This window comes from Falco punctatus, assembly GCF_963210335.1.
Source record: "Falco punctatus genome assembly, chromosome: Z".
Lineage (NCBI taxonomy): Eukaryota > Metazoa > Chordata > Aves > Falconiformes > Falconidae > Falco > Falco punctatus.
In genome coordinates this window covers 48,261,340-48,288,612 of record NC_137586.1, presented here as the reverse complement: position 1 = coordinate 48,288,612, position 27,273 = coordinate 48,261,340, and the positions used below count along the sequence as shown (strand labels likewise).

The 27,273-nt window shown below is 44.4% G+C and overlaps 1 protein-coding gene across 5 annotated transcripts in view; it reads left to right on the top strand.

Annotated features, from left to right (window-relative positions):
* The first annotated feature begins 6,847 nt into the window (after window positions 1-6,847).
* SEMA4D (semaphorin 4D) overlaps window positions 6,848-27,273 on the top strand; it is a 112,286-nt gene continuing 91,860 nt past the window's right edge. For 2 of the 5 annotated variants that reach the window (XM_080373033.1, XM_080373028.1), the window contains exon 1: window positions 6,848-19,935. The gene's annotated coding sequence lies outside the window, so the exon portion shown is untranslated. Of the gene's footprint in view, window positions 19,936-19,976; window positions 20,093-20,164; window positions 20,439-21,610; window positions 25,328-27,273 lie in introns of those variants that run through there. The other 3 variants (XM_080373031.1, XM_080373029.1, XM_080373032.1) reach the window with 3 other exon arrangements.

Here is a 27,273-nt window from a genome sequence, read left to right as displayed (position 1 = left end):
GGGACTGCCAGGACAGAGCAAGCTGGGAAAACTGCAATGGAAAAGCTGTCTGAATGCTGTGTGAGCCCTATGCCCTTGGCCTAAGCTCCCTGCAGGGCAAAAAGCAGGTTTTCTGTGAAGTTTAACCAAGCTGTAGGAACCATGGAGGTCTTTCAAAGTCACCATGATGATCCATTACTTAAACATGGATGTTGACATGTGGGACAAACATCACATGTGAACAAAATCACACCCTTTCCCTGGCAGCTGAATAACCAAATATGTACCGTGCTCATGTATAAATATGTATGTCGCTGCATGCCTAATAAATATGTTGAAAACAAGTTGGAACATACGAGATCTTAAAATTTTTTTTCTGCATTATAAGCCTTTAATGAGTGATAATTCAGCACTGAAATAAAGTAAAAGCTTACGTTTTTACTTTGTCAGCTACAAAATGAGGACACAGAATGGGTACAGCCAGCAGGTAGACTCCCAGCTCTGAATCCCACTACTTGCTGGCAGACCATGTTATTAATCAATGCTGTCAGCACAGATAACCACAGGAGGGACAGCATGAGGTAGGGCTGCTCTTCTTATGCAACTCAGTCTCCTCTGGGATGCTCCACAGCCAGGACTATGCTCCCTTCAGAAAATCCACCACTCGTGACAGAGTAGTGGGGGAGTGTGATGATAGATACTCACTACTGTAATTAGCAGCTTCAAGAAAAGTAGATCTGTATCAGGACTAGCTAAAGTAGAGAGACATATTTCAACCTGACACCCCTTTGGCTGTGCCAGCTGCCTTTGAAGTCATTAGAAACACTGGGGACCAGCTGGGGCTCCTGGTCTGGCCCCTTTGATCTCGCAGCTCTGTTACACAACAAGCCAGTGCGTGATTGCTGTCTCCAGAAATTACCAACGTCTTCTGCAGCCACTTGCACGATGGCGTATGGAGTAGCCTCCCCTGCACCCTGCTCGCTTCAGCAGCTCCTGCGAGCCCAGTAGGGCTGGGGGTGTCTCAGCAGTGAGGATGTGGCTTGGCACTGTCCTCATGAAAACTGAGACAAACTTGTCCTTCAAGGAGCAAAATCCGCTTTTAGGGTAGCAATGTCTACCACCCTCTTGGATGCTTTCTGGGAGATGATCTGGCTGGCAGCCACCACTGGTGCTTTCCAAGATACTTTTATGCACCTGGTCTTCACACTCATCTTCACAGACTGTCCTTTGCCATCAGCCTTTTTTTTAGCAGTGTTTCTGTTTTCTAAGGCCATTTTCCACCTCGGGGGTCTTGACAGCTTAGCTGGAGCTGAGCCAAAGCTCTGCCTTAAATCAGGCACGGCAGCAGGATGAGGGAGAGCAGGAGGCAGTGGCCGCAGTTTGCAATGGCTTCAGGAAGGAAGGCCAATGAGACCTGCTGGGGAGGAACACCCTAAGTGGGCACCAAGCAAAAAGTCTGCACGTCCTCCCGCTGATGCCCTGAGCCCACTCTGGGCCCCTGCAGGCTCTCCTCCCGGATGCCTGTGCCTGCCCCCTCTCCCCAGGCTGGTTCCTCATCTGCAGCAGGATGGGTCCCACCCAGCAGGCATCACTGTCAAGTGATTGTCTGAGGCCGTGGCCCCTTTTACAGTGATTATGCAGCACTGCAGTTAAGGCTGCTGAGCTTTTCACCTCTTTTGTCACTCCTTTTTTACGAATCACGGTACCATCACGCTTTTACATATTGCACAACCAGGGACCTGACCAAGGGGCTTGCTTCCAGCATCAGGGAAAATAGAATGATAAATCAATATTCTAAAGGTTAAAACAGTCCTCAAAGGCCAGACACTCAGCAGCTAGAAATCAATGCTGCTGTATTCACTACAGGAAAGCTTAAGTCGGGTTAGGATCTGGCCCGAAAACAATTCAAATCATAGAATCTCAGCAATGAGATGGAAAAGAATGATTAGATCATCTCCTCTGTCCCTTGGGGCAGGGCCATCAGGCTATACTGAGTGCTTTGTGCTGTGGTCAGTAAAGCTGTGGCTGGTTCAGGCTTTGCTAAGGCTTTCCACTTCTGTTTTCCTAGTGCTTCTGTTCTTTGACAAATGTATTTCGAGTGAATAATTTATGCTTGGGATATTTAAAGAACAGAAACCTAAATCCTCTATTCAGTGATTCCAAGTAGAGCTAGCCTAGAAGGAAGCAGCTGCAATGCCTCATTTTCCATTGCCTCCTCTCTGCTGATCTGCTCAGAACCTTCACCCCAAACCAGGGGGAGCGTCTTCTCCAGGGGAAGCAATTATTAAAAGAGTAGCCAAAGTCATTCATAGATGACTGTGTTAAAAAATAGTTTGTTTAACATGTTAGGGATCCAGGTGTGCTACAATACGTTTTGGTTCCTTGCATGTTTTATGACGAGGATGAAAGACATGCCGCATCCTCAAAAAAAGATCAGAACAGTTCCAGGTAAGTTCACATTATCTATTCCTGCAGCTCCAGCCTTGCCTCTCTTTTGAGCATGGACTCCAAATTATGCTGTCTGATGCCATCTGGTGAATCCACAGGGGAGGAGTAAACAATACCAGAATGATTTCCCTGTGTACCAAAGGAACTTGGCTTGCATTCACATTCCCTTGGAAGTAAATCATTATTATTCTGATTGCTAACTCAGATTCCACTAAGAGCAGCAGGCAAGGAAGGGAAGTGATAAAGGGACCTCCTTTTCCAGCATGGATGCAAAAGAGATCACAGAGACAAGGTGCAATAATAAAAGTGATGTGATAGTAGCTGCTCTTTTGATGAGACAGTGAATCACAAGCCTTGATTTAAGCAAAAAGGTCTGCATTTACTTTGCAGATAAGGAAAGGGAGAAAAGTGTGGGTGAAAAATCTACTGATTTTTAATAAGGTTAGGCAGTCTGAGGTACATTTTGTTCTCATTTAAATGATCGCATAGTAAAGAAAATGTATAACAGATAAACTTGAAAAATAGCTGCAATAGATGTAGAAATTTATAAAATTATGGAAGGAGGTGTTCATTTAACACATAGCATATATTCAAATTATTTCTTTTCATAATTACAGCTCTGTGAACATATATTTTTCAATCTACCAGGGGAGAGAGAGAGAGAGATTGGGCCCTGCAGAGACCTAATAGTGCATAGACAGGCATGTCCATAGGTGTCCCGTCATGTAACTGAGCAGCTGCAGAAAACAGAGCACAGGTACTGCGCCACAGTCAAGCAAGATGTAATGGAGTCATAAGGGTGGACAGAAATGAGTTAGTTATACCATATACATTTTCAGGTGAAGTCACATCACATCAAACCACATCGCTCTGTGGTTTAAGCCATTAGTGCAGTGCTCAGGGGTGAGGGTCTTTTCCAGCATCTGCTGCAGACTTCCTGAGCAGTGGCTTGTGCACCTTGTTTCCTGTCCATATTAATTGCATCTCCCTGACAGACCCATTAATGCTGGCAAGTCTGAGAGCAGTAGCTCCAGCATGTCCCACACTTGACTAGCTGCATCTCCACAGCAAGGCCAGCGCATCCCAGGCAGCCCAGAAATGTGAAGGGTGCAGAAGGCCTCTGCACACGTAACACATTCTGTGTAGAATACCGCCCAACAGTTGCACACCACCAGCCTTGTTCTCAGTGTGTGCAAGGGCACTTCTTCAGGAAGGCTGCCCAAAGCAGCAGATGACAGATTGCTGCTTAGCACAGTGGTCTGTCGCCAGAAGGAGAAGGGTTGTCAAGCATGTCCTACTTAGGAGATGAAAAATGCACTGTCATATAGACATGGACTGTATGAGTCATTATGACAGATGTCGATGGAAACAAAAATAATGTTTCTTAAATTTAGTCCTGTATCATGGGGACAATGTGGAGAAAAAAACCTAAAAAGGTCACAATATCCTTCTAGGGACCATGCAAGCATCTATGGGACTGCTCTGGGGAGGAAGGACAACTGGCATCATCCTGGAAAGCAAACTCCAGGCAGATGTGGGGACAGTATTTCCTCAGCGTACAAAAAGAAAGCACTCAGAGTGTGGGACTTTTTCGGCTAACTCAGTGGATTACAGTAACATGGATGGGACAAAAAGAGCATCTGGAGCCAGGAATGAAGAATATTGCTTAGAGGACAGCACCAAAAAATGTGGATGTGCTAAATCACCCAGGCAGAAGATACCAGAGAAAGAAAAAGTACTCCAATCTTCTCTCCTGCGTCTCAGGCGGTGGCAGCAAGGGAATCAGTGGACACAGGCCAGGTGTCTGAGCTCTCACCTCGGAGGGGGATGGAGGATAGGGGCCAGCATCAGGCTCCCTCCCCTCTGCCACCCTACGGGTAGCTGCTGCAGGCAGGGATTTGACAACCTGTCCAGACAGGTCCTGCAAAGAAGGGTAGTTTTTCTGTTTCTCTCTGGGCTCTTGTTTGTTTTTAAACATCAGCAGTGTTTCCCAGTGATTATACTCATGTTTGCACTCATTAGCAGCAGCTAATACAGTATCTTTGCCATGATACTGGCGGATTCATAAATCATCGGTAGGGCAGAAGCTTCCTTAGCCGCAGGGCGTTTGGTTTGTGCAATTCGGTTTAGGAAATCTCCCTGGATTTTCCCGGGCTTTGTATTGTATACATTTAGTTTTATTGATGGTTAGGCTCAGCACTTCAAACCCCTCTTCGCCTTTGATATGTTTTCGTGGCTCTTGCTCCATGGGACTCAAAGGCCAGCTGGGAAACAAAAGGAACCTCTGAGATCAAAAAGTTGTCAGCTAACATACCAACTAATGTGTTCCTCAGCCCTGCTATACTTTCTTTCAGAAAAAAAACTATTTCTGAATATTTTTAAGGAGAATTAAGTGGTTAAGGATGTGACCTTTATCTGCTTCTCCCCCACACGTGTTGATGGCCTTATTTTATATATAATGGCTTCTCCACCAGAACACGTTAACTAGGTGTGATTAACTTTAGGCTCTGGACATCACCACGACTTGCTGACATCTTCTTAAGCATGACCATCGTCGGTTATACTTGTGGGCCCACATCTGATTATCTGTTAGGTCGTATTTTACATTTTCATTTTAGTTAAAACATTTAATTGGCATTGAATCGATACGTTTTCCGTTGCGACGCTCCCCCACGCCCCCTCCCCAGTGTGACATTGATGCAGCTGGGAAGGATGCTTGGCTGATTCTTCCCGAAGGAGAACAGAGTCCGCGCTTCCGCCAAGGCTGTATCGGAGCATCCTGTCTGGCTACACGACAAAGGCAGGCAGCGGGCTAATGTGTAAAATAAATCACAGGCGGGCGCGGCTCACATATAGAAACGGCTTCTCCCCCCCGCTGCCGCCCCCCGCATCTCCCCTGCCCGCCCGCCGCATCCCCGCGGGGCCGGGGGCTCCGGGGGCGTGCGGGGGGTGGGTGGGGGGTGCGGGTAAGACGACGGCAGGGAAAAGAGGGGAGCTCTCCCCGAGTGCAGGCAAGGCGATGTCCCCTCCTCCACTGCAGCGCGCTCTGGGAGGTCGGGCTGTACCTGAAAATCTGGGTAAATCGGTGCTTAATTCCAAAGGAAAGTATTTGGTGTAGAATATGCACAACCATTAACCTAAAGTGCCAGGGCAAACTGCCTTTTTACATGCAAGCAGGCAGGTAACGCACAGCTCCAGGTGCCTCCCAGTGCCCTCCTGAAGTGGGGGAGGATGCCAGTGTCATCAGCCTTTCCTCTCCTATTCCTTTTTATAGCTGAAAGTTAAGCTCTGATGCTTGCACAAACCATAGACGCAGAAGATTTTTTGTCATCGGATCCCCCATGGCACTGTTGTCTAGCCTAAAAACTTCATTAAAATTCGGACCTTGAGTTGTACCTGATTGCTCCAGCAGCAGTCAGCAGGAGGTCAAACAGGAGCCGGGTGGGTGGTAATCCCTGTCACTACCAGGTAACACATCTGTGTCTCCAGGCTGCCTTCTTGGAAAGCGGCCAAGACCACAAGCACTGAAATTCAGAAAATGGCAAATGTAGCAAAGGATATTTTGAAGGGAAATAAAGCAGAAGCGCCAGCATTCCAACAACGCAGAAGCTCCCAAAAGCAATTCTGAAGAGCTCTCTGGGCAATCCACAGGCTGGATGTGCCACAAATCCCCTTTGTCCCTGCAGCTTTATCTCTTGCAGAAATTAAGTTCTCAGAGAAAAAAAAGAAAGCCTTCCTACCCTTCTCCACAGACCACACAAACCTCTGCATGGCAGCCAGACCAACAACAGCACAACGTAGTGCACGTGTCTTGGAGATGTTTCTTTCTCACTTTGGTTAAAAAGGACACGTGTTTCACGAATGAAAGGGCACCTCACCAGGCTGACAGAGCATCTCTGTGAAAATTCAGAGCTTCTACCTTGAACCGTTGTTCCAAAAAGAAAATCCCCAAACCCAAAATGTTATACTTTTTAAATGGTAGGAAAAGCTACTTTTTGCAACATCCTTTCTTCATGAAAATGGCAAAGCCAAGAGCAGTATTTTCTGCATGCTGCAGTGCCTCCTTCTTTCACAGTCTAAGCTTCATGTAAAAACCATTTTCCTCCTCTGTAACCGACACTAGATTTATGAGGTACATGACAAATCAAAAATACAATTATTTATTAATGAATAATCATATTAATTCATAAGGAACAGAGTTATGGACCTTCTCTGCAAGGGTTAAAGCGCTTTTTGGCTGTTTACCACTTTCTAGCAATTTGTGTAGTTAACCCAGTGGGGACAGAGCAGTCAGGCTGAGAGTTGCTTTGCATTTGCAGTGCACGTTTAGGATGGAAGCCTGACATTGTAAATGAAAGATGTAGTAATGTAAGTAAGTAAGTAAGTAATGTAGTAAGTAAATGAAGATGGAGTAATGCAAAATGCTTATTTTAAGTAAGAACTTTATTCCTTCTGAGCAAAAAAGATCAAGAGTGTTTATAAATAAACTAGAAGAGCAAATATTTTAGACTCCACCGTAACAGGCTAGCAATAAACAGAGAATTCTGTAATGTTAATTCTGGTTCAAGCAGTAATGGTACATATATGCATGCTGAGGACAATTAAATTATACTGAAATACTTTCTGTGAGAACAAGTAATTCTTAACGTTTTATGGTGCTGCATAAATAGTAAGTAATATAATAATGTAACTGCTTTCTACAAAACTTGATCACACATAATTTCCACCATTTTATCATCGTGCTGGTTCACATCAATAAGTTCCCAAAGGACCAGCATGATTATCAGCAGACATTGATTTCTGAACTCAGTCTGCATCTTCCTACTATAACATTTCACTTGAGAAATGAATACATTTCTGAAAATTGGCAGTAGGGTGACGGACCAGTTTCCTGGGAAGGGAACACTATAAGGCATTTGCTGCTGTCAGAGTCAATTCCATTTACAAGGCTGTAGTGCATGGGAAACTTTTCTGCATTACTAATGAATAACAACTTCTGAAAGATGGGAAATGAGTTTGATAAGAAGCCACCCAAGCCCTTGCAGAGCAGGATAAAGGCACCCAGGAATGCATAAACAGGACAGCTCAGTCGGCAGGGTGAAGCAGAAGGGCTGTCGGAGGAACAGTCTCACAGGAGCAGTCTTTGACTTTCCAGCAAGCTCCTCAGGGGGCATCTTTCCTGGACCCTGAGTGCCACAACGTCAGCAGGGCACTTATTTCACACCCATCTTCACCTTCTGGCCTTCGCTGCGTGGCCCTGCTTGCATCCCTACAGCAGCAGTAGGTCTGGCAAGAGCCAAGAAGGTACTGAAAGCTTCAGACCTCCCTAATTAACTCCTTAGTCATCACAGCCCTTGATCTTTCTAGTATGGCCTGTCTTCCTTGTACTAATCCATTAAATCAAGGGAAGTGCTGACAAAAGTATAATTACTTGGGCTGTTGTTTCATGATATGGAGTGTTTGTGGCAATACTGCCTGAAGGTGTTCCTGTTCCTCTCGCCTGCCCACCACTTGCTCCTTCTTCAGAAGACCACTCCAGCAGCCTTTCTCTAAGCTGCCTGAGAAAACGCCTCAGCTTTAAAAAACCCTAAAGCCTGCACAAAACCCCCAGAAACCATACCTAGGAGAGAGCGGGGTGCATGGAAGACACATGGGAATGAACAGCCAGTTTCAGGGGAGAGACCCAGGAGCAGAGTTGCCTCAAGTTTGGATCATCACCAAACACTCCGTAGCCTTACACACACGAATGTTTAGGGAGGTTTCTCATCTGGAAGAATACAAAATCTGTATTTTGTGTGCCAGGAGATAGCCAGCATGGCTAGCAATAAAAAAGCCACCAAATGTGACAATATTTCTATTGGGGAACACAAGTTTGCGTCTGGGTTCAGCTAGTGACAAAGTGCCTATGATAGCTTCATGACTGAAGAGTTACCAGTGCTCCTTTTTTTTCATTCTGCACTCTCAAGTCTGACTGGTATTTTTTTCTGTGAGGTTAGAGCCAAACTTATTGTTCTTTCTCTATAATACCATTCAAGCATTGGCTATTGGCTTTGTGACATATACATTGTTTAATGAAAAAGGAAAAAAAGGGGTTTTATTTCTACAAAGACTAGCAGGAGGCAATAGCTGCTATTACCAAGCTTCAAGAACAGTTGCTTTCTGGAAAATTATTCTCCAAATGGACACTGAGGGCACTGACCACACTGAACTGAACTGTGACCTCTAATTTCATTACTTCAGGCTAAGCTGCCTAAGCTTATTGCTGCCTTCAGCAACAGAGCCCATTGGCTTGCAGCACTGCAGTTCTGCAATGGAGGGATATGAAATGCTGTGAGGGTTGTTACAAGTTTCTCAAGTGCTGTGAAAAAGTGTCCAATTGGTTATTAGCTGATCACCCCGCAGATTAAACAGATTACATGCTACCGAGATCCTGAAAATATGCCGGTTAGCACTTAGGGCAGCACTGCTATTAGACTAGCTCTTGCAGAATTACCATGCATATGAGAAATCTTGTTTGATTCCCACATGTGTTTGGTTTTCAGACTTACAGGCTCCATGGCAGGGAGGGGGAAAACCAACAATCAAACAATCATTTCTTTGAGCTCTGTGCTGCATTATTTTACTGTATGCAGTCCTTTTTTGTTTATGAAGCTATATACATCAGTACAGCATTTCTTGTCCTCTCTGGTGCTTTGAAAGTAAGAGAGTAAGATCAACAGCAATCTTGCACGGTGGGTATGTATATCTGTCTGTACACATTTATATGTGACTTTCATGTCTGTGAATTGTGCTGGACAGACAATCATGAAAACTTGACAGCCTTTCTTTCAAAGCAGTACTGTGAGAAGCAATTACATGCACTTTGAATACCAGCTGGACAAGCTTCCCACACCACAAAACACAGTATTTCATTTTGAACCAGGAGGAGAGTTGCATCCTGCCATCTTTACTCTGTCTTCAAACAAGATTACCTGTACTGTGCTCCAGGAAAAAAAAAACATGCTGCTTAATGTTTGCACTAGCTGCAGGAAGCCCCAGTGAAATTTGTTGACCTCTATGATACAAAGGGTGAGACTGAATGATCAATCATCCTTAATCCCTAAAATCTATGAACAGAAAAGAGGGAAGTGAGCAGCCCACTGCGATATGAGCTGTTCTGTTATCTATAGCACAAGCCCTAATACATAAGGCTCTGTGCTTCCTAAACTGCCTCATAAAATCCTTCATTTGTAATGGCTGTCAGTACTGGGTGTAACTAAACCAGCATGGAGAGTGGTTTAACAACATGTATAAACAAGACCAAGCAATGCAAATCACAGTTCCTGCAGCTCCTTTTGAGCTGTTCTTAGAACAGGGAGGAGTAATATACAATAAGGGGTGAAAAATCATGTTGGTTTTCCCCTTCTCTAGCTTTTACTTCTCATTAATCAATTCATACTGTGAATTAGTTCTGGTTGGTGGGTACATTTAGGTGTTTAGTGTGTCTGAGAGCATGTCCTACCTCCATTCAGATAATGAAACAAGCACAGGAAACATGCCAATTGACTGTGTATCCATATTACATTCGGTCGTTTGAGAAATCTGGCCCCATAAAGGTAAAATGGATGTCTGAGGACAGGAGGAAGGTGGAAGTGTTGAGGCCCAAACATTGCACAAATGCTGTTGGAGGACAGGAGATGTAGATAGGCTGTTTTGGCTCTCTATACATTGGTGACAGCAATGTATTTAGGTTTTTTAAGTCAACAAATATACCTGAGCTCAATCAGATTCAAATTATCATTAATTAGCACTCCAAAACTACATTAAAGTCTTCATGCGCTACTTTCTGTAAGTCCATCACCAGGGCTGACCGCAGAACACTGGAAAAGCTACTTGCGTGATTTCTTAATCTGACTTCCTTGGTCCAAAACTTTGAAAGGAGTGTTAATTATGTGTACAAAAACCCTATTCTGATTTCTCGGGATCTTTATATATGTTTTTAAATTGCTATTTGTCTTCTTCCCTAAGTAGATTTCTAGCTAGCCTCTAGACGACCAATTCCTGCTGAAGTCCCTGCTGCAGTCCCTGCTGCACCTGTTTGTCTCAAAGCATCTGGAAACCGGCTAAGAATTAACAGTAAAGTCCAAAAAATGACAGAGGAGGAACTGGCAAAATGCAGGAAAACAGTATGAGACTTTTCAATAATGGCATTGCCTTGTGTCATTTACTTCTGTGTGAAACCTCAGTGAAGAAAGCTGTCCTTGCAGGGATTTTTGCAAATCTTGCTGAGAAGGGAGGGGTCACACAGGAGGAACAGGTTGTCCTTCACATCTGTAATTTTTGCCAGAGATGAAGCAATGTGCCCTGAGACTTTGTTCCTCGATATCAGGTCAGGATTTTGCTCAGCTTGCACTGGTGTAGAGCTGAGCTGGCAGCACACCGCTGATGCCCTGGGATGTGGTGCCCTGACACCCTGGGAGAAGGGGAGAGGGGTGATGACACTGAGGGGCAGGGTGGTCTGCCTTGTACCTGCATGGCAGGAGCAGGCTGTCTTGCAACACCCCTGATCAAATTCATTTGATGCTCAGAGTGCTGGGAGCAGATGAGAACATCTGCAGAAATTGGTGGCCAGGCTAATGTGTGAAGACAATGAAAAGGAAGGTCTTTCCTTTCCGAGAGATCAGCAAATGCCGTTACAAGACCCAGAAATGGGCGCTGTATAATGTTGCTATTTGCCTTTTCCATTTCACTGGAAACAAAATAATGGGGCAGACTCAACAAGGGCAGAAGAAAATACAATTATGCCCCCCCAACTAGGACATGCTATTAATAGGCTTAAAATCCCTTGGAACATTGGTTATCCTATTTTTTTAATGTGTTATATAATAATCAGATCACGTGAAACTTTAACAGTACACGGTACAAGTGCGTATTATGCCCCCAGTCCATTGCATTGAGGTTGGAGATAATGTGGCTTCTCATCTTGGTCTATCATATCACCAGGACTCTTTTCCTGAGCTCTCACCACTGCACAAATGGGCAATCCAAGCCTACTTTTTGGATCTGTATTTGGTCTTTGGAAGATCTACCACTTCACGTTCACTATTCTTGAAAAAAATATCAGGCAACGTAACATGTCTGGATTTGAGCTTGGCTTATTTTTTCCTTTGCTTCACTCAGAGAATTGTGAGTGGCGCTTTTGATGCTGTTTGCTTTTTCATCATTTCATGCTGTCTAATAATTTCATACTAGTAGACTTCCTTGGCAGTTATGCATAAAATGATTTCCAAGTGACTAACTTGCAGACAAACAAATGAGTTTGGGCTCTGGACCAGGTAAGGGAGTGCCAGCCCGGGAGCCCAGCGCTGCACACATCTTGCTCCAAAACAATGAGATTTCATGCGGAGAGAAGGCAGGAGGATCTGTATGAAGTGTGACAGTGACTGGAAGGGACTGATATGATACTGATCCCTAAAACCCATTCAGGTTGTCTTTGATTGAGCTATTTGTTCAGCTGCAAGGTCAAAGGAAAAGTGGGCATGGAAAGCAATAAATACTATTTTCTTATCCTTTGTTGTAGAGTCATGTACTTTTTTCCAATAAAGGAGCGTACACAATATACATGGACTGAACACACAATGCAAGCAGACTACCAGTGACTCTAAAAAGTATTGCTTTAAAATGCCTGCCCCTGGGCATATCACGCAACAAATCCTGAAGGTGGAAACTCCAGGCCTGCCCTAACAGTGAAGACAGATGTAATAAGTAGAAAAAACAGGCCTTGAAAGCAACCTCAAAACCCTAGGAAGTATGGGAGTGAGTTTTCTTTATTGCTCTTAATTACAGAACATTCCTTATCTTTCTTTTTATCTCAGTGCAAAAATGTATTTTAAATGTGAGAAACATACAACAGGTCCAGCTGAGTCATTATGTTTCGCTAACGTTTTTTCTGATCCTTTTTCCTCTGCCTTTCTTTTTTCTTTTTCTTGGCTATTTCCTAGTAAAGATGCTTGCTTTCTACTAGACTTTCCTTTCTCTACCGACTTTCATTCCTAAAGCCAAAACAAACAACAGTGATTATCAGTTGATAATGTCCTTCATGATTCCTTTGTTGACATTTTCCTTAGCCTTTTTCTTATCTCTGTTATCCTAAAATAATTAGAAATGTAAAGCATTAATCAAATAAAAAGAAAGAGTAAATATTATGTCACCCTACCTCCTGGGTTAGTCCTGAGGTAGCTATAGCTAAGGGCACCTGATAGAATTCAAGAGTCAGGGTGCCTCAGCAACGAGGTTTAAGGCAGCGGTTCTGCTTTTGCCCAGCAAAGGAGCCCAAAGGTGCAGTGCAGCTCTCCCATGCTCGTTCCCACCTCTTCCTTTATGCCTGCAACAGCGCTACAGTAATGGGACTGGTCCATCTGGAAACTAAACTACCTCTTCATCCGAGGAGGTTTTCAACCAGATCAGCTCCTTGTTCTGAGCGGCTGTAAAGTCTCCCAGATATTAGTGCCAGCGTGCGAGACGAGTTGGGGGAAACAGCTGCAGAGGGAAAAAGAGAACCAGCTGTTTGGGTAACACACCACTTTAGTGTCATACAAAAGGGACAGAGAATGTTAAACAAAAAACATAGCTAATAGATTTTACCTAACGGTTTTGCCACCTTCAACACAAGTATATTATTTGCCAGGGCCCAGCTGATGGATAGCAACGTGCTAAGTGACCATACCCTGCATCTCCTAATGTCATTTGCCACACAGTTGCGTCACACTGTCATGAAATCATGAGATTTAAATATGAATGGTGAACGGACTTTTATTATTTGCTGTCTATCACATTGCATTACCTAGAAACCTGCAAAGAATTTTGGACACCTCCTTTCTTGCCCTAGAACAGTATCCTTGATTTTAAAGCATTACCAATTCAAAAGAAAAAAATCAATAAATACATTTTTCCCAGACAAATGGTTAATCAAATTGCTTCATCTGTAATTAGGATTTTTTTTTGAGTGTTAATTAACAAAAAAAAAAAAAAAGCAGCTTTGAAATAAGAAGTCCTTCAGGATAAAAACTTTTGGCTAATGTCTGGATAATTTTAAGCACAAAGTAAGTATTCAATCACAATAACTGAAACTGTGTTCTTGTTTTGATGTTAACCAATGGAGAATTTCCAAGATGATGTAAAAAAAATCCCAACTTGCTCTACAATAAAACTTTTGCTTCCAAGACTTTTTTTTTTTTCTTTCTTTGTGTGCTCTGGCAGTTCTGCAGCAACATGAATAAAGAACTTCTAAGAGGGGGTGATGTTTCAGACAGCTAAAAAATGTCTTTTCCAGATAGCAAGACTGCTCATCACACACAAAATACAGTAACTGTAAGTCTTTGCATCTGTCTTTCCAGGGGTACAGAGAGATACCAATGTGAATTTTGATATTGTGTACTTCTAGTCACTTAGGTTCTTATGCAAGGTGTAGAAAAGCTATAACAGGCTCCCTATTTCTGCAAGCTTAAAGTGCTCCTTTCTGTCTTTGTAAGCCTCTTGTCAAAGACTACCCTTGGTCCCTTCAACCATATCTCTTATTTACCTTTTTGTTATTCTCTGGAACACAGCGCTGTGTTCCCAAGGGAGTTTTGTTAGTTGCAAATTGCTCATATCAGCTTAGAAAATCCCTTACCTTCCTGTACTGTGTGTCCTTTTATTTGATTTATAATAGTGAGGCAATTGGATCCTTTGCTTTTGTTCTCCATATGAAATAACAGAAACCTAATAGAAGCAACTGATGGGAAGGAAAACCTTACTGTAGGGTGGGAAAGAAATGTCCCTGTAACATCATACTGGGGAATCATGACCTGATTTAGTTTCAGCAGAGGGGTGGTTATTAGGGCAACGTAGTTCAAACAGCAAGTTACATCAGGTTTTCGCATTCTTTTGGAGTGAGAAGGACAACGGATGCCAGCACAGAAAAAAAAACTCACTGAAAAAAAAGAAGAGGGCACACAAGGAGAGAACAGGAGTCTGCTTTCACCTTTTATTCATGGCATATTTCCACGGCTGAGTTCCTATTTTGTGGGTTAGTTGTTGTCTGAGTGTTGATAGGAATTAACGGGCTTGTGCATTAGTAGAGGCAGATGACCAGCACAAGAACAGCAGCAACTATGAGATATATTTTTTACATTTAATATTCTTTTCTTATCAAGGTCCAAACTTGGAGTCTACAGATTTTAGCTGGATAATTCAGCTGAAGTTACAGGCATTGGCCTGAGTCAAAGAATCTCCCCAGTCTTGTGATCCTCTTTGAGTAAACTGGCATGTGTGGAAAGAAACTGAATCCTGAATGATAAAAAGGCAAACTCCTCACTCACTACATAAAGCAGACAGGTCTGTGGCTATTAACTTTTACAATCAAGTTTGTCACCACACAAATCCTTTATAATTCCATTTCTTAATTTGTATTGGTGAAGTGTGATACAAAGTTATTAGTCTATAAAATCAGTTGTGGAAAATATGAAAAGGTCATTAAGATACTGTAATAGTGCAGGCAATAAAAATGTAGGGTTCATATAGGAAGACTGCAAGCTCAGTATAAAGTTTATAAATGTTTCAATCCATTACTGACAAACCCTACATTTGTTTTTCCTGACTTAACAACAAAACACCTTTGTTACCTCTCTGGCTTCATATTCCATGACTGGTACGGTTACCCCACATCGATATTTGATATTGACTTGTGTGCAAAACATATAATCAGAAATAATTTCTGTGATTGGTGATGACTCCATTTAAAAATTTTCATTTACTTTGATCTTTTTGAAATGCAATTGCATTTTCAAAAGCGATGAAAAACAATATACTGAGTTTTAGTTTATTCATTATTCTTCATGTACTACATTATTAATGTTGCTTCATTGACCTTGTCCCTTGAGGCAGGCACTGCTGACACCTTTTTTATTATGTTTCTCATTAATAAACATGGTCTGCCTCCTCTACTAGCCCCTGAACTTCTTCCACTACATAGAGTAGATAAAGTGTCTTTTATCATTCATTTATCATTCATTAATTGACTGTTGATCCTACATCCTTCCATGCCAGCTTCCTATGAAAAGACAAATTGAGTAGGTTTTGTACCCATGCATGTAAATTAGCATGTTAAGTAAGAATTATAGGCTCCAAGTTTGGACACCAGTAAGTGAAAAACTATTAGCATAGAATATTTCTTTGAGTTTTGCTATTTTGTCTAGAAGCAAAGCATGTCAGTAATGTAATTTGCTAGTGAGTTCTCATTGTAAAATATGAATGCTTACACAGAGGGGATGCTATCCTTCCCTAAGTTCACCTTGTCCCTCATCCTTTCAGCAAATTTTTTAACAGGCTTTGCAGTGAGGTTTAATGGAGACTGGACTGCAGATTAGCTCTTTTGTCCACTGGTTAGACACAAAGTTACAGTGTAGCTCCACTAAATCTGTTATTCCAGATTAGAAAATGAAAAAAAAAAAAAAAAAGAAAAGAAGAGAAAAGGAAAATATTTTCTGTGGCCTTTATGGGGTTCTTGGCCACTGGGGCTGTCAAAGGAGGAGAATGGACCTTCCTCTCCCATGTCATCCAGCCGTGCACTTCCTCTGCCCTACATCATCTAAATGCAGATGTCCGCGCAGCACCTACTTAGCTCCCTCTCCTTCTATCCTAGACATACAAACAGATGTATGATAAATACAGGGACAATTTTAAAGTCTTGGAGTATATCCTCTACATAATTGCTGTGTTTATCTATAATGATGTAGGAAGTGTTCAGACAAAAAAAAAAAACAATGAACAACCCACAGGATTAGGATAACGCCCCTTTGCTATTATAATTTTGTTCCACTGCCTCTGTAATTGCAAAAGTGAAGGCAATGCGATTTCTCTGCCTGATGGGAGATACACAGAAGTAAAAGGTCAAGGTTTTATCTGTCTGTGGTTCTGCCACTGACTTACTGTGTAAACTTGTACAAATCACATTAAGATATTGTGTATCATGTTCCTAGCTAGGATAGAGTTAATGGTTATTTTCCCACTCTGCAAATAATTTTAGGTCTGTGTCAATTTTAGTAGTTTAATAATGTTAATTAACATGAATTTACTGGACAGTGCTTTTAAATGCCTTTTGACTTCTTATTTTTCTGTATTAAGGTTTCCAAAACTGGTTTTATTGTCATGACTGTAAAGTTACCATTAAAATCCGTATTTTTACCATGCTGTTTTCCCCAAGTCACTAGCTGAAAAGGTTTGTTTTTTTTTTCATGAATGCATGTTGTTTGCCTGTAGCACTGATTGATATCAATGACAAATGAACTGAAAAGTCATGGCATCATAGCAATATAGTAATAAAAAAGTATAGCTTGAAACTTTGACTTTGTTTAGAATTGCTCATGTACTCACATTCACTCAAATCAACTACTCATTCTTTGATCCTCTCATCCATTCATTCTCTCACATACTCTGCTACCGACCTATTCATTCCATTATATATTGGCCTGCAAACCTCCGGGCACGTTCACTTACTAAATACCTACCACCTGTTCACTCACTCACTCACTCTTGAACTGACTGATCTGCCCTCAGCCTCAGACCTGTCCAGCTTTGGTCCTCCTCTCATTCCCTACTCTCCTCTGGTATCTTCTGCCCTGCAGCTTATTTCTTCCCGAGTTTAATTAAGGACTAAAGGTTTAAGAGCACTATCAGCTGTTATACCTTTCTTTAGGTTTCTCTTGCTTAATTGTTTTTTTTTTTTTATTATTTTTTTTTTTCCTGATATAGATTTGGTACAGCTTGCCTAGACTTAAAATGCTCATGTGTGTATTCATCCCTCAACATGATGTCTAAACCAAGTATGACTGAGGCAGTCTTTACACATTATTACTTTGTAGCAAGTCAAAGATTATACTTTATTATGCTTATAATGGAGGTTTTTAAAAAGCATATTTCATGTATATCTTTGGACTACCCATTATGGAGTTGCTATGGACATGTATTAATAGTTGTTCATTATATGATCTCATTGCCTCAGCATGTAGTATTTGAAAGATAATAATCATTATTAGCAAAACAAATTCAGATATAATTACTGCAAGGACCGTGTCTTTTGCCCTACATCACTAGTTCACTAATGTTACAGAACTTTGGAAAACCTGCCAGATTTGTATCCACCATGCCTCGGAGGCCATTTCTTTTTAAATCCTGTGAAAGACATTACTTATAATGGGAACCGATAGGCATTTTCAGTGGTACAATTTACGCTGCTAGCTGTATGTTCCCAACACTGTTATTATTAGGACATTTGCTTTTTCTCAAAAAATCCCTGTTGGTAACATATTTTACTTGAAAGAAGATCCTGAATGTGACTGAGAATCTTGTATTTGACAAGGTCCAAATATCAGTTCCTTGTTTTACCTCTGACCTTTCAGTCTGCAATACTCCACAGGTTTTACTGAGGACAGAGACTGAAAACTACGCTGTAGAAACAAATAATAAGGTCACAAAATCTAACCCAGATAGAATCAGTAGAAGTAATGGCAATTTTGTCTTGGTGCTAGGTTTTGCACTGGTTCCTTTGTGCCACTCTGGGTTTTTGGAAGCCTGTGCAGACCACGGCCTTCCTGGTGAAACCTGACAAAACCCCTGTGATTTTCCTACTTCTATGCTGAGAACTGCCCTAGCCTAGAATTCTTAAAATAAAAAGGAGATTTTAAAAGTGCCTTTGTTTCTTCCCTGGGAATATAATTTCACAGCTGTATGCCTCAGGAGATGCTTAAAGTCTTGTCTGCGCTAGAAAGGTTTTGCTGGTCTATTAATACCAGTTGCCATTCTCAGAGGAGATGCAGCTTATTCTTCTGCTGGTATAAATGACAGTAATTCTCCAAATAAAATACAATAAGGATTTTTTTATATGCTACTGTATTTGCACTAGGGATACTCTGGCATGGGTTCAGTGCTTGATCCTTTTTCACGCTCCTGGTAGACCCATGTAAATTATCTAAGTGGTTCTCGTCCTTCCCAGCAGACCCTGGGTCCTCAGCTCCTCATGCCCCTGCTGCTGTTGCCTCCCCGAGCTGGCTGTGACTCAGTGTCTCATCCCTAATGTTTCGGTGATATGTGGCCCTATTTCACGTTACTGGTATGATGGACACTAGTGGCCCAAGTTAAATCACCATTTGGAAAATGTAACGAGGGGACAGGGACTTCCCGGTGTTTTGCACCCGGCAAGGAACTGTTTGTTCACTGGCGCTGCTAATACCTTCCTTAAAACTCTACAGCTTCAATACCCTGAAATATCAAGGTGGCCAGGTCTCGCCTTGCATGTAAACTGTCTTCATCTGATATCATCGTGACTTGTAGGCCTTCAAGGGGCTCTATTTCCTCAGCATATTTTTGACAGTATTTCTCAGCTATAGCTAATGAGTTACGGATACTAGAAATTGGCTGTCATGTTATTGTAGCAACACATACATATTGTTTAACACTGGAATTAGGTCAGCCAGTGAAGCAAATGCCAGCATATGATAAACTGAGTATTTTGTTCAGTCTTGCTTAAATGATTCCAGTTAACTGAGCTACAGCAATCCAATGACATCGGATGTCACCTGTTCCACAGCAATATAAAAGCCCCAGTCACCCATGTGTTGGTTCATGTCATTCACCAGAACAGTCGCAGCAGGCGTGCACGGACAGGACGGTAATCGATAACTCATCAGTGACTCTGCAGAAGCATCCCGGGTGAGATCCCAGCAGTCACTGACCCATTTCCTCTTTTACGCCAGTGCTCCTCTCCTTCTCCCAAGCGGCTCCCTACGGGGCCCGCACTCGCCGGTGCCGCCGGTGCAGCCCCCCGCCGCGGCGCGGGAGGCGGTGCCGGGTCAGGGCTGCCCCGCGGGCCCACCCGCCCGGGCCGCGCCGTGTGACAGGTGGCACCGGGTGCGAGGTGGCGCGGCGGCAGCGGCACGGCCCGGCTGAACCGCGGGGGCATCGCAGCTGCTCTGGGTAGAGGCGCCTCGATACCTGTGCGGGCCACGCAGCCCTGGATGGCCGCGGGGGGCTGTTGCCTGTGCCGTGAGCGGGGGCGTCATCGAGCGGGCGCCATCAAACTGTTGCTCTCTGGCCCCTCCGGCCGGGGCCTGCAGAGATGCTGCCGTTAACGGGGGATGCGCCGGCGTAGGGGGGAGGGAAACGAAACAACGCCCCCCCAAACCCGGCCTGTATTGAAAAAAGGGCGGAGCCGCCCCCCGGCCGAGCCCCGCCGGTGCGGAGGCAGCCGCCCGGGGCCCTCCCGCGGCGAGCCAGGGCCGGGTCCGCCCCCCAGCACCGCGGCCCTGCGCGCCCGCCTCCGCCGCCATACTGCGGGGCAACCCAAACTAGTTACACACCGGCACCAACTCCTCCTCCCGCCGCCGCCCTGCCCCCGCCGCCGCGGGGAGGAGGGGGCTGCACCGCGCAGCCGGCAGCGGGGAAGGCGCCGAGGCAGGCGGGGCCGGGCAGCGCAGCGCCGGCGGACCCCCGCAGGTAGGAGCGCCCGGCGTGGCGGGCTGCGCCGCCCGCGGCCGGGGGAGGAGACGGGAGCGGCGGCGGCGGCGGCGCGGGGAGGAGGCGGCTTCGGCGGCAGAGCGGTGGCCGCCGAGGCGAGCGTCTGGCCGTGCCCGCCGCGCCTCCTCCCGCCGAGGTGGGTGCGGGGGCTGCCGGGGCGGCGGGCGGGCTCCCCGGCGGGTGGGCGGCGGGGCTGGGGGCTGCGCCGCGGGGGGCGGTGCCGGCGCACACCTGCGAAGCGGGGCATCCTGCCCGGTGGGGCCGAGCCCGGGGGCGGGCTCGGGGAGGGGGCGCGGCGGGACCCGGCGCGGGCACGGGCAGCCCTCGGCGGCGGCGCGGCCGGAGCGGGGCGGAGGAGGAGCCTCTCGCGGCGAATGGGCGAGGGCTGCCGGGTTTATAAACGTGCGTGTCCCCCGCCGCCACCGAGCCCCCTGACTCCGGCGGCAGTGCCGCCCGCCCGACCCTAGCCGTGGCTGTCCCAGGTGCGTCCCCGGCGCGGCGGGTCCCAGCGGGGCTAGCGGGGGCGGGGGGCGTCTCCTGGGGGCGGTGAGCGCGGCGGGCAGGCGTTCTCGCCCCGCCGGCGGGCGGGCCCGGTCGCTGGCGGGCGCCAGGCCAGGTTACCGCTAACGTGTGCGGTCGGGAGCCGCCGTCCCGGGCTCGACGCGTAGCGGGACGCCGTGGCGGGTGCTCGGTGCTGGGAGACCGGCAGCGTGTGTTCGAAGAGCTGCATTGTGTTTTAGTTGTCAGGAGAGTTTAAATCGGGTCTGCACAGAGGTGCCGAGTGTGCGAGGGACGGGCACAGTGACCTGGGAGTTTCCTGTCTGTCCCTGTTCGCCCCCGGCTGATAACGAGGGGATGCCGTTACCGCTCCGTGGGGATGCGGGCTGTTCGGCGGCGTTCTCTGCGTGTGCGAAATCACGCAGCATCGGTGTTGGAGGGAGGAGGAGTGAGTGGATGAATGCAGCGATTGTAACTTTATTGTTGCAGCTCGTTTCTATTATGTGACTGCCATTAGCAGGGAGGGGAACAGGAGCTTGTTCTTGTCGTGCTGTGGGAGGGAATCTGATGGATGGATCTGCAGGTTGAAGGGCTTTTTCATGCCTGCTCTTGGGTTTCATGCTGAAACGTTTTCCTGCCTTCTTTTTAGCTCCTGGCAGTGTGATCACGTACCTCTTGCAAGGAGATAGTTCAGCTGAGAAATGTGAAACATCACCTTTTAAGTCTGTGACACCTAGGCATTTCTAGTAGGCTCTGGAAATCAATATAGTAGCACAGGCTTTTTAATTAATAAGAAAAGAAAATTCGAGCAGGAATTGGTGTAAGCTGTTGACTTCTTTATGGCCATTGGGCTCAGAAATAGCTACTGACCTCATGCTCCCTTTTGGATACCTATACAGAGGTTTTGTTTGAGAACTGTTTAATGACTTCTTTTATTAGAAAGTGTGCGAGCTTAGGCAGTGACACAAATGCACCTAAAGGAAACTGTGTGGCTGTGGGGATGGTGTATGCAGGGGCTGTGCAGGAGTGGGGTATTATTTACAGACTCCTTTAGAAAAGGGCAGTGTAAGAGAATTGAGTAGCTGGGGGTGGGGTGGGAGCAAAACACGTGTATTCAGTCTTCTCTGCTGTGCAGAGAAGCTGTGGATACAGTGTGCTGTCTGGGATGGGCACTTAAAATTCCTTCAGGTGGCAGAGGTAAGATGTAGGCAGCTCTTCACTGAAAGCAAATGAGTGGCAAGGGAATAGGTTTCTATGTCTGTTCGTCAAGGAAAAAAACCAGAAAGCTTTGTAAATGTGGAGCTGGATTGACAGATGAAGTCTGTCTCTACTGGGATTTCTTGGTTTAGGGAAGAAATAATTCACACACACCGCCACCCCCTCGAAGCAATTACTCTTTGTACTTTGTGATGGTCGGGGGTTGCAACAATCTGCTGACAAAAGCAGCTTGCATTCATACCTACCAAAACAGGTCTATAGCTGTTGTCTTCACCCACCCCTTACCCCCCCCCGCCCCACCTCTTCCTTTAAGAAACAAAACCTGTGGTAGCTGGTGAGGAGGACAGCAGCTTCTCCCACAGTGAGTGAAGCACTTGATGTGAGTGGATTTATTTAAAAACTGTAAGACTCTCTCATAGATTTGTATGGATACTATCAGTACATTTGTGCCTGGAGACTTTTGTTTAATGTGCTGTGTTACCCTCCCTCTGCTGCTGTTATACTTTGGTACCCTCTCCTTCCCCAGTATAAATAGCTATTACATTAAACACTTGATAACCTTTTGTTAACCTGCTCGCATGGGTACAGCTGTGCCCTGCCAAAAGTGTGAGGCTTTATACGACTTAGAGGTCCTGCAAGAAGGAGAGATGGTCTGGATGCCCTGCTGCTGCCCTTGTGGGTCTGTCTCCCACAAGAGTGACCCGCCTTGTGCAACTTCTTACTGGGGAGGAGCTGGAGACCTCTCAAGAGGATCTTTGAACTGCCCATGGCCACTTGGCTGGAGTTGGAGTCTGCACTGTGCTTGCTCTGCTGCATGCTCTCCCCCAGCCATCTTAGGAGGTGCATGTTGAATGAACACTTTGATGTTAAAATGCGTCACTTTAGATGTTTTCATGCAGTGAAATGAGTGGGGGTCTCTTTCAGTCATACCAAAATTTATTCTTGATCTGGGCTGCTAGTGTTAGATCTAATATTTGCATGTGCCAGCTAGTTTGCAAAAGGCATTGGATAAGTTGGTAGATGGTTGTGCCTCACTGATTCTAAGGATGGCTTTCCACAGCGGGACTCCTATTTAAATTGGTGGCAATAACTGTGTTAAATATGCTCCAAGATTTTATGTTATCTCTGAACTCCTCAGATCTGGCTTTTTTTAATTTTATTTTGATTTTCTCCAGGAAAATTGGAATCTCAAGCCACAATTGTTGCAATAGGACTTTTGCAGATAAGAAAATAAAGTATTTCCCACAAATGTTCAGGGATGTGACTGTTTATCCAGTTTTTTGCTGTGCAATAGTAACTTGAAATGAGTAGTGACAGAGAAGGAAGGGTGTAGTTGCCAAGGCTGACTAACATTTCTTGTAAGCCTTCGGTGCTTCCAGGTATTGGATCTGGTAAATATTTATGTTCTATGATTTAAATGAGTTGCAAAGTAGTTTCTGAAGGTATGTGACCATGAATGGACACTGATCTACTATGCTTCCCACTAAACTGATGTTTAATTACTTGTAGACGTGACTGAGGGTTTTTCACAGTGTTTTACTTTACAAAGAATGCACAGAATGGTAATATATTCCAGGTGGCATGTGACAATAAGGATGGAGATTTAAAGGTGACAACAAAAAGAAGCAGAGCAGGTCACGGACTTTCCCTGAGTTGTCCTTTAAAGGTTCCTTTTTTTTATACCTGTATATAAAATACCGCAGTGGAAATTTTAAAATGAGCATTCAGATTCTCATTATTGCGGTAATACTAAACAGTTTTGAGGTGTTCTTTGTTTTGTCTAATACTCAGCTGCTGTATGCCATGTTTAGTTAGCTGAAGAAAGCGTGCCCAGTTGTGAGGTTGTATAATAAAGGAGCTGGGGCAGTGCTTTTGGCTGTTTTATTTGTTTTTGTTTCCCTGAAGCTTTCCCCCTCCTCCCATCTTACTGGTCATTTCTCTGATGATAAAGCAGTATTTTATAAGGCCGCCTTCATCTGGCTTTGCATGGTTCTGTGCTTGAGTGTCTTGGTAGGTAGGTGGAAGTGTATGGAAAAGAAAGAGGAAGGTCCCACTTATTTTACTGGGGTTTGAGTTTTGGGAAGGTGAAGTGGCTGCAGAGTTGCTTTTCAGTAACCAGTTGGCAACTGGTTGTGTGCCAAGAGGAGCCTGTGAATGCCAAAAGAATGCTGCTGCAGCTGCTGTTCAGAGTTAATTTACCTGTGCATTGATGTAGCCATACAGGCTGAGTGGAAGCTGTTTTAATTGTTTTCCTTCTGATATGAGCGTTTTGGCTTTGTTTCTTGGATGAGTTAATGAAAGGAAAGAAATTACTTTTCCTATTCCCACAACTATTCCATTTACAAAGCACCTAGTATTTCAGGCTAATGTGTGCCATCATCTTGGATGGGGACGTAATAGGTCTTGCTGTCCAGAACTGGATTAACAAGGTCTTGCATTTTATTGCATTCTGTCCAAAAAAGCTTTTATGTTTTCTCTTTTATCTACCTTTAAAGTTTCAGGAATGCAAAGAGCTGCTCAGCTTTCCAGAGGTGCCTCTGCTGCCTGCCTTTGCTGCAGGGGAGGCTAATGCCTGTTAACAAGGGTGTTGTGTTCCACTTCAACTAACTGGGGTGTCCAGGAGCTGCTCTGTCTCCTCCTGCTCACACTAAGCTGTGCTGCAGGAAGCTTCTGGGTATGTGAGCACGTTTCTGAAAATGGCATGAGTAAATAAGGAAACACTTATGTTGGTAGTGTTGGTGCTTTTTTTTTTTGTTATGATGGAGTGAAGAAGAAAAAAAAAGGCTCTTTTGAATGAGGAGGCATGCATGTTTGTAATACTGTGAGTCTGAGATTTTTTGACTAGTGTTTTAAAGCACCAAACAGCAGCCTTTACTCAAGAATATGTTCTTACGCTGCTGGAGGGGGAAACAAAACAGATGGCAAATCAATAGAAGCTTGGAGTATAGATGTGAGCAGATAAGGAACTTTTCTAAGGACAATAAAGTTAATTGAAGCCCCTGTATCAAGTTTAGAACAAGTTTGATGGTAATGTAGAAATAATACCCATTTTCCTGTCTTTCCTTCCTTTTCCATCTCTTTCTTTTTCTCTCTGTTCATGTACAGCAGGGAACTCATAATCCAGCAGGCATTTTCTGCATTAATCCTCTTAAAAAAAATAGTATTAGCCTATATATGAGGCAGGCCAAAGAGGATTGAACACTGTGCTGCAAAATTAGTACCTGTTGGCCTCATTGCAAGGACAGGCAGGTTCCTTCTTTCTGAAGAGTGGTTTTGGTGCTGTGCTGTGGCATGGGCTTGAGAGGAAAACAAGCGGTCATGCGTTGTGAAGAGCTTGATTTGTGTGTGTCCCCGTGCAGGGTTGTGCATGCTGAGCAGATGTGTAGGTGCTAGGGCACTGATACGGAAGTGACTAGGAGATGTATGGAATTAGCAGGCTGGGAAATCCTGATGTCCTTAGTGCATCTGATTACTCAGCTGAGCTGGGAGACAGAAGAGGATATGCAAAGCAGGGGAAAGTTTATGGAGGCAGGCCTTTCTGCTGGGAAAGCAGGCAGGAGAGTAGGAACTTCTGCAAACTTTGTTAGTCCTTTGCCACTATGCAACAGAGAGACCAGTCTGGAAGCAGAAGCAGGTCTGATGGGACTGCAGCAAGGTCAGACAGAGTGGGCAGGCTGGTGTCCCCGTGTTTGAATATGGCCTGCTAGGTCCAGACAGCTTTGCATGCATTGCAAATGGCAGGGAGGGGAGGGGGAAGAAGGTGGGGGGGGAAAAATGCATGAAACGTGATTATAGCTCTTGCTTTGTTCAAGAGTAGTTTTCAAGGGCAGGCTTTAACTGTGTTTCTGCTGTTCTTCGTCCTCCCAATATAAAGCAGGAATTCTTGCCCCAAATGATTGGGTTTTATATGCATGTGCTCAGTTGTGCTTGTTTTTTGTTGTTTTTTTTAATAAACAAATGATGCTCTATGAACTTTGTCATTGTATATACAAAGAGATGCAGAGAAAAGTGGATGCTTTTTTTTTTTGGAAGAATGTCTTTGTTCTCATTTTCTCTGAAAGATAATGTATTATCATGGCTTGTTACTGGAAAAACAGTGCAGGGTGTAGGGAAGAAACCTAGAGAGGTGAAAGTTCTTGGATTTATGTTTGAGGTCTCTCTGTGTAAACTTGATGTGTTCTGGGGAGACCGGAAAGATACAGACTTTTTTTTTTAAACAAAACGTGCCATGAATTTGTCTTAAATCAGGTCGTTGAGGTTGTGCTTGGCTTTGCTTAGGTTTGTTACTCGCAAGTTTGAAATGCCTCAGAAGGAGCTAGCTGTCTCTTGCATTGTTGAGCATAATACAGGCTGGTCAAAGTTGGTGTGAGGACACACTAGATTTGGTAATTTATCTTTGTAAAATGCATTATTGTACCTTCCTGATTTGTAAGTGTCCTTTGTGACAGTAGGAAAGAATAAACTCTCTGTGCTTTGTGTTTGGGACTATCACATGCAGGTGAGTAACACTGGTTTGTTGGCCAGAGTTACAGTAACTTGTAAGAAGGTATATTGCTATGCTATTTCACGGTTAACCTTCTCTGTGCTTTTACCTCATCCAGCAGTGTTTGCATTTATTCAGAAGACTTTTATTAAATCACATTTAAGAAATAAAATCCCAGGTATTAATTCAAACAGAACACGTGCATCTTCAGTGAAACCAGATGAGATTCCTGTCACTCACCTGAGGATGTAAGGAAGACAGTGTTTGTGGAAAGAGGCTATACTGTTCATTGGACCAACTGATATAATTGGGAAGGTCATGGCAATATAGACAGGCTTTTGGACAAACGCTCTTTTCCCAACCTAATCTAATAAAATACTTATCCTTTTCTGTATGCCCCATGTTGGATATTCTTGGTAGGTTCTGTAGTTCTTGCCAGACATTGGAGTGTGGGCCATGAGATACTTCTGTGTGCAAATCTGTACTTAATTTGAGTATGGTAAGAACTGTTTGCAAAGCATTTAGAAACGGAGGAGTGTTCTGCACACAGAAGCTAATAACCAGGGCCCTGACCTTGTTAGCAGGTTTGTGTGGGTGGAGCACAGCTGAGACGGAGGATATGCCTGCTGAGGTTTACCCATAGGACAGGGGCTTTACACAAGCATACTGTCCTGACCTCTCTTAAAAAAAAAAAAAAAAAAAAAAAAAAAAACAACAAGCAAAAAAATTTCAGTATTAACAGGGAAGTAATGTTTTAATTTATCATTTTGTATATAGAGTCTGCTGGAGCAATGCTGTACTCAAAGCTTTTTTTCTCTCCCCCATCTCTGTTGTTTCTCTTAGCAAAAAGTGTGTAAAATAGCCAGAGGCAAGAAATTATGGTTCCTGTTTCTAGTCAGCAATTGCATAATTACTAAGGATTTGCTAGACATGCATATGTATACCCACACAGATCCCCTTCTGTATTTGGCTGTAGACGTACCCTGCCTGAAGGGTCCATTAGTCTGTTGGAACTGTAGGTGTAAGGAAAATAACTTTAATGAAACTAATATTCCCACCCCCTGCAAGAAAGAACCCAAAACAACCAAAAAAAACCTGCAAAGCCACTAAAAAGTACC